The sequence below is a fragment of the Mirounga angustirostris genome, unplaced genomic scaffold, assembly GCF_029215605.1.
Source record: "Mirounga angustirostris isolate CCGP_5_RB_7025 unplaced genomic scaffold, mMirAng1.0.hap1 SCAF_3, whole genome shotgun sequence".
Classification (NCBI taxonomy): domain Eukaryota; kingdom Metazoa; phylum Chordata; class Mammalia; order Carnivora; family Phocidae; genus Mirounga; species Mirounga angustirostris.
Genome location: NW_026991711.1, coordinates 28,549,205 through 28,555,461, shown reverse-complemented (window position 1 = coordinate 28,555,461; position 6,257 = coordinate 28,549,205). Strand labels below are relative to the sequence as shown.

The 6,257-nt window shown below is 38.4% G+C and overlaps 1 protein-coding gene across 2 annotated transcripts in view; it reads right to left on the bottom strand.

Moving 5' to 3' along the window:
- Positions 1-3,233: 3,233 nt before the first annotated feature.
- The window catches only part of RBM26 (RNA binding motif protein 26), a 257,474-nt gene continuing 254,450 nt past the window's right edge, over positions 3,234-6,257 (bottom strand). For both annotated transcript variants that reach the window (XR_010409963.1, XR_010409964.1), the window contains exon 27: positions 3,234-4,382. The gene's annotated coding sequence lies outside the window, so the exon portion shown is untranslated. The remainder of the gene's footprint in view (positions 4,383-6,257) is intronic.

Sequence of the window (6,257 nt, the reverse complement as noted above, 5' to 3'; positions counted from 1 at the left end):
AAAGGAAGAAGGGAGGGAGGAAGGCAGGGGGAGCAAGGGAGGAAGAAAATTCCAGTTAACTTTAGTCTCCGAAATTGACCTAGCTATCTCAAATCCTTTGCAGAAAGTTAAAAAGCAAATAAAAACCTTCATATAAAAAAAGGAAATAAATGTGAATTTTATGTATGTTTTAGTAATACCCAAAAACTATTTATTCTTATCTTTTAGGAAATTTCCTAGATAAAAACATAAGATGGAAATTTTTGAACTTCATTTGAAGCAATAAATAAAAACAGGAAAATGGCTATGTTATAAGTTAATTGGTACAATATGGATTCAATATTTGATTTTTTTTTTAGAGAGAGAGAACGTGCACATGTATGTGATGGGGAGAGGGGCAGAGGGAAGGGGAGAGAGAGAGAGAGAGAATCCCAAGCAGGCTCCATGGTCAGCGGGGAGCCCAATGTGGGGCTCGATCTCACAACCCTGAGATCATGACCTGAGCTGAAATCAAGAGTCAGTCACTCAACTAACTGAGCCACCCAGTCACCCTGATATTTTCTTCTTAATGAGTTCCTCAATGTTGAGAAGCTAAAGTCACTAAGCCTTCCCTCAGCTGTTAATAAAAGAACATTTGTTCAAAATTCAAGCATTAATTCTCAGTCCACATTTTTTTGCTAGTAGACCTCATTTCATAAAATATTTCATTTATAATCACAATGTTAAACACACACACACAAACACACACACACACACCAAAAATAGCTGTACGCACCAAAGGCACAATTTATAACAGTCCCAACATTTCTACTGAAACAATTACTCAAGAGAACTTCGTTTTACATATACGCCTAAACAGTGTTTTCCTGAAGACAACCAAAGTGGCAAAAGGGAATTTGTTCTTAAAAGGAGAGCTATATTATAAAATAACCCTAAAGTGATACAACTTCCTCATATGTGGAAAACCTGAATTCTGGAAGCTACGGCTCAAGAGACTGTTAGTAGCCTTGTTAGTCCAACCTATAAAGTGGAAATAAAATTTTTTAATCTTTTTATTCCAGTTGGACTTTATAAAGATGGGTAAGTCCAGGTTTGGCACCCCCAGCATATAGGGGGTGGTAAAGACATACAGACGGACTTGGACAGAGTCCAGGAACAATCACAAATGATTTAGTTGCTCCCACTTTACACCTCCAATTCACACTCTACTCTCAGGCACACCCACCATGAGAACCCATTGTATGCACAGAGAGCATTTAGCCATCTGCAATTCAAGTGTGATATCAGTATAAAAGCTTTTCAAAACTACAGCTCAAGCATAGATTTCTCTCTCAAGATTATCATCCCTTTTCTTGACTTCCACCAAGATGGCTTTAAAATCAACCCTGGAAACAGAAATCATCACCTTCCACTGGCCATGTGTCTACTGGCATATTTGCCATTTCTCCTAATGGCACTATCATCCTGACATCAGCTTCTCCATCCTCTTCTCTTTGCCCAAGCAATCACATACCACCAATTCCTATTCCTGTTGCATGATCATTGCCACATTTCCCTTTCTTTTCACTTCCAACAAACCAATGTGGCTCAGCTCTCATTTCTTCCTGAAGAAGCAATATCCCAAGAGACTGGCCTCCCATTTTTCTCTACCTCCAAGGATCAAGTTTCTCAAACGAAAAAACTGCAAGATTTGATCCTGACTACAGAATCCAAACACTTCACTCTCCATTCCAAAACCTTGCAATCTGACCCCCATCTCAACTAATATAGAACACTTTCCTCCCAGTTTTATCCACAGGATCCCTGCTCCTCATCATGTACCATTTCCCCAGATGCACCTTACAAGTTCCCTCCTCAGCACTTGGCCCGGATGAAGGATGGGGATTCCTGCACTTTGTACCTCCATTAGTTCTGAAATGCCCCATCTCCATCTCTCCCACCCAAATCCCACACATTCCTCAAGGCCGGTTAACTAGTCTCCCTGCTTTCTGCTCAGAGATGATTGTTTATTCTTGCATTCATTCACATTTACCTAATAAGTGTATACGATAGGAATAGTATTACTTTAGGGACCAAGAAAAGATGAAACTGAAAAACTTGGAAACGTCCCTTAAGGTTACCAAGCTGTGAAGTAAACAAAGCTTTTTCTTAAAGATCTCTCTGGTGTAAGGTGGAAAGTAAGAAACACCATAAGAAAGAGCTGCTAAGTGCCACAGAGGCTGAGGAAGGAGAGAGCCATTTAGCTGCATAAAATGGTAGTGACATGTGCCTTGGAAATGAGGAATGGGCAGTGTTTGGGCAGGTGGATGGAGGGAAAAGATGTCTTCTGTGGAGGAAACTGGACACAAGAGCACTCCAGTGAATGAAGGGTAGTGGCTTTCTATAACTGTCTTGGCACCAGGCCTCTGATGTTGGTTCCCTTGTAAAGGCAGCAGCTGCTGGAAAGCTTCTGTTAGGGAGCCCTTTCATGCCTAATATTGGTAGGCTACACAGGCACAACTTAAAAAGAAAGATCTGACAATCAACTTTATGAACGCTGAGCTATAAACATCTGTGCAAAACTGTATAATTTTTAAACCTAATTGGTTGGAGAAATTAACATAATTTATAATATAATAAATTATACATTTATATATAAGACATAAATTTATATATAATATATAATAATATAAATATAATTTATAATAACATAACACATAAACACTGTGTTAAAAATTCAAGATCCTTCAGATATGCAAGATATAGGAAGTGCGACGAGATTTCCAAAGACGACGCTGTACCCTGTACCTTATGTTTTTTGACTGATGCAGACACAGTCTATGGTCAGGTGAGCATGATTACAATTTGCCTGGAGAAAGGAAAGCTGAGTCACTACTTGATAACTGTCATGGAACACAGCACTCCATGAAACATGTGGCATGGAAAGTTACAGATAATCCAAGACATACCCTGAATCCCACTGAAGCCATGGTTTTTTAAAATATTAACTATAGGGCCCCTGGGTGGCTCAGATGGTTAAGCGTCTGCCTTCAGCTCAGGTCATGATCCCAGGGTCCTGGGATCAAGGCCCACATCAGGCTCCTGGCTCGGCGGGGAGGCTGCCTCTCCCCCTGCTCATTCTCTCTCTCTCTCTCTCTCTCTCTCTCTCTCTCTCTCTCTGTGTCTCAAATGAATAAATAAAATCTTAAAAAAAAAATTAAAAATATAAAATATTAACTATGCAGGCACAGGGATCATGGTAGCTAGAAGTATGGTATAGTGCAGGTTATACAAAAGTCATTCTAGTTCTCATTGTTTTCAAGTCTAGTCTTCTTTAGCAAAACCTGACCTGGTGATTGGCAATTTGAGCTAACTGAAAGAGATAGTTGTCAGACAAACACAACTGCTCAACTCTAATCAGGCTTCTTGGAGGGAGGGATTGGTTCCACATAGATTTGAATGTCCAGGCATACTGCCTCAAAGGAAAACTGGTATTGACTACATCCTCCCTACACCATAACTTGATTGGAATCCTGGCTCTGGAGCATTCTCTCTGTATTTCAACACATTTTTATACTTAAAAAATAACAAAAAGATTTGAGAAAAAAATTATCTTTAACTGAGACTTAAATTTTTTTTTCCATTTATTCTAAGCTGAGTAATTTCATTCAAGGTCCTCAATGCATTCCAGAAACTCAATATGATTACGCTGCTTGATAAAAAAGACTATGGTACAATGATGGCACATTTCACTCTACCAAATACCAGGTAAATAGAGGAGTCAGAATTGCTCATCAATTTTTCTCAATGCCCAGACCAATACATAAACAAATAAGAAAGAGAGAATTTTAACAAAGAAAGTAATAATGCATTCAGAAGTCCCCCCAAAATGCATATAAACTTATTCAATGATAAAATTAGGGTTTCCCACATATGGTGTGTTTAAAGATGCATTTGGCCACAAATATCAGAGCCCATATAAAGAGGCTAAAATAATGAAAGACATTTAATTATCTCACACAGCAATCAGTCTGGAGTGGTTCCAGAACTGGCTCAAGAGCTCAAGGAAGTGAGGGAGTTGAGTCAGTGTCAATATCACTAAAGGCTTTGTGCTTGTGGTAGGAGAGCTACTTGAGTTCCAAGTATCTTACACACAGAGAGCAGTGCTCTGAACAGGACAATGGTCTGGGATTATCAATATGGCTGCACAAGTAAAACTGGAATTCTGCTGGCAAGAAAGAAGGGAAGATGGCTCTTATACAGTAGGACTCACAGGGGTTAGGGTACTTCATCTTCTAAGAGTGTTCTCACACTTATACCTGAAATCAATAAACTCCTCATGTCTGACACTACAACTCCCCAGTCCACACAGCTCTTTGAAAATCCAAAGCAGAATCTCTCCCCGTCAGTCTAGTTCCTTCTTTCTAGAAGAAAAAGAAACGATAAACTATCAATGTGAAGTTTTTTCTTTGTCAGATGTAATGTTAGGAGGCAGTAGCCAGTTCAAAACAAGCAACAGATAGTTTGATCATGGGAGAAGCTGAGAATTGATGGTTCACTGTGGGGGAGGGGATAACATGGCTTTACTAAGATGATGGAGATAACTGAAGGCTAAACTAGCTACCACTCTATACTCTTACTACCAGTCATCAATTCACCAATTTCTACTCACACTTCGTCATCAACTCAAGCATCAGCAATTAACTTGTTAAAATTTCCACAATTTTGAAAATGGTAAATAGTGATGTGATGTGTGTGTGTGTGTGTGTGGTTTATCCAGACCCAGTGATAAACCTACAATTCTGCATTTATTTATTTATTTTTTCTGGAGTTGTAAAACTGTCAGATGATGTTTGTTTACTGAGGATATTTCCAACAAGGTGAACACAGAGACTTTAAGTTATGATTTGGTGCTCAGAAAATTACTTAAAAAAATTTTTTTAAATATATTTTTGGCATCTGAGAACATTTGAAGGCCTAAGGTTCCAGGACATCTTGAACTAAAATAGGGTACATTTGAAAAATGTAAGCCAGGTTTCTAGGAAAAAATATAAACAGAAGTACAAATATTCAATAAGAAGACAATATTGCTAAAAGAATGTAAAGGTGACAGTGGCAATAAACTGACATTACTTGGAAAATGCTACAGAAAAGGTCAGTAGTTGATCCGATTCTAACCAATTTATCTCATTTATCAATCAGAGATACTGTATTTTTTAATCCCTCTTGTTAGTTAAGAAAACACAGCCCTCTGAAAAACTAATCTTATCTTCATACCAGTTTTTTGTTTTATTCAGAGCTCAAAACTCATCCCCATGAAGCAGCTTTAGAATTGTATTGGTGAAAATTAGCACGGATTATTTTAAGAGTGGATCAGCTCTGCTGCTAGACTGCATAGAGGATGCATAAGGCATGAACTTTGGATTCAGAAAGAACTAGATTTGGATGCCTACCCTACCATTTCCTAGCTGTTTGACTTACAGCCAAGTACTTAAGTATTCTGAGCCACTTTTTTTTAATTGGAAAGTAAAGATGAATAAAATAGTTATTTTGCTGGGATGTGATAATGATTGAATCTGATAGTGTATATCAGTCACAACCGCATGAGATAGGCACTCAAAAAAGAGTAGTCATTCACAATAATAAGAACAGACTGTAGATTTTTAGAAGGAGAGCTTCATGCTTCTTATAATTGTAGATAAATGCCTACAAAAGTAGGGACATTTAAGTAGGATAACTACTTTGGAGAACCAGACTTAATATGCTTTGAATCTTTACCACATGAGATAGATTGGATTACTGTTCAGAAAAATTCTCTCCCTCCCCCTCACTTCCTTAGGAGACATACTCTTTTTATTTCATTGGTCTTGGGTCTGACCATGTTTCTTTTTTGTCCAATGGGATATTAATGGACATGAGGCAAATAGAGGCTTGAAATACTCTTGAGCAGTTGGCTTGCTCTCCTTGCCTCTCCCACTGACCTCAAAAGAACATGTCTGGATTAGCCCACTGATCCTAACAGATCGAAGAAAGACACCTGGAGCACAGCCAAGCTGTCTTCAGTGAGCCCAGCCTAGATTTTCAATGTTCTGCCTACAGACATGAATGAGTCCAGCTGAACCTAGGCTACAGAAGCCAAAAAACATTATAAGAATAAAGGATTAATGTTTTAAGCCACTGAGTTATAGGGACAGTTTTTAAGTAGTACTGCTCTGGTATTGACTAACTTATACATCACATATTTGCTACTGTATTTGGAGAGTTACAGTGGGCACATTCATCTGGTTATACCATGGAAT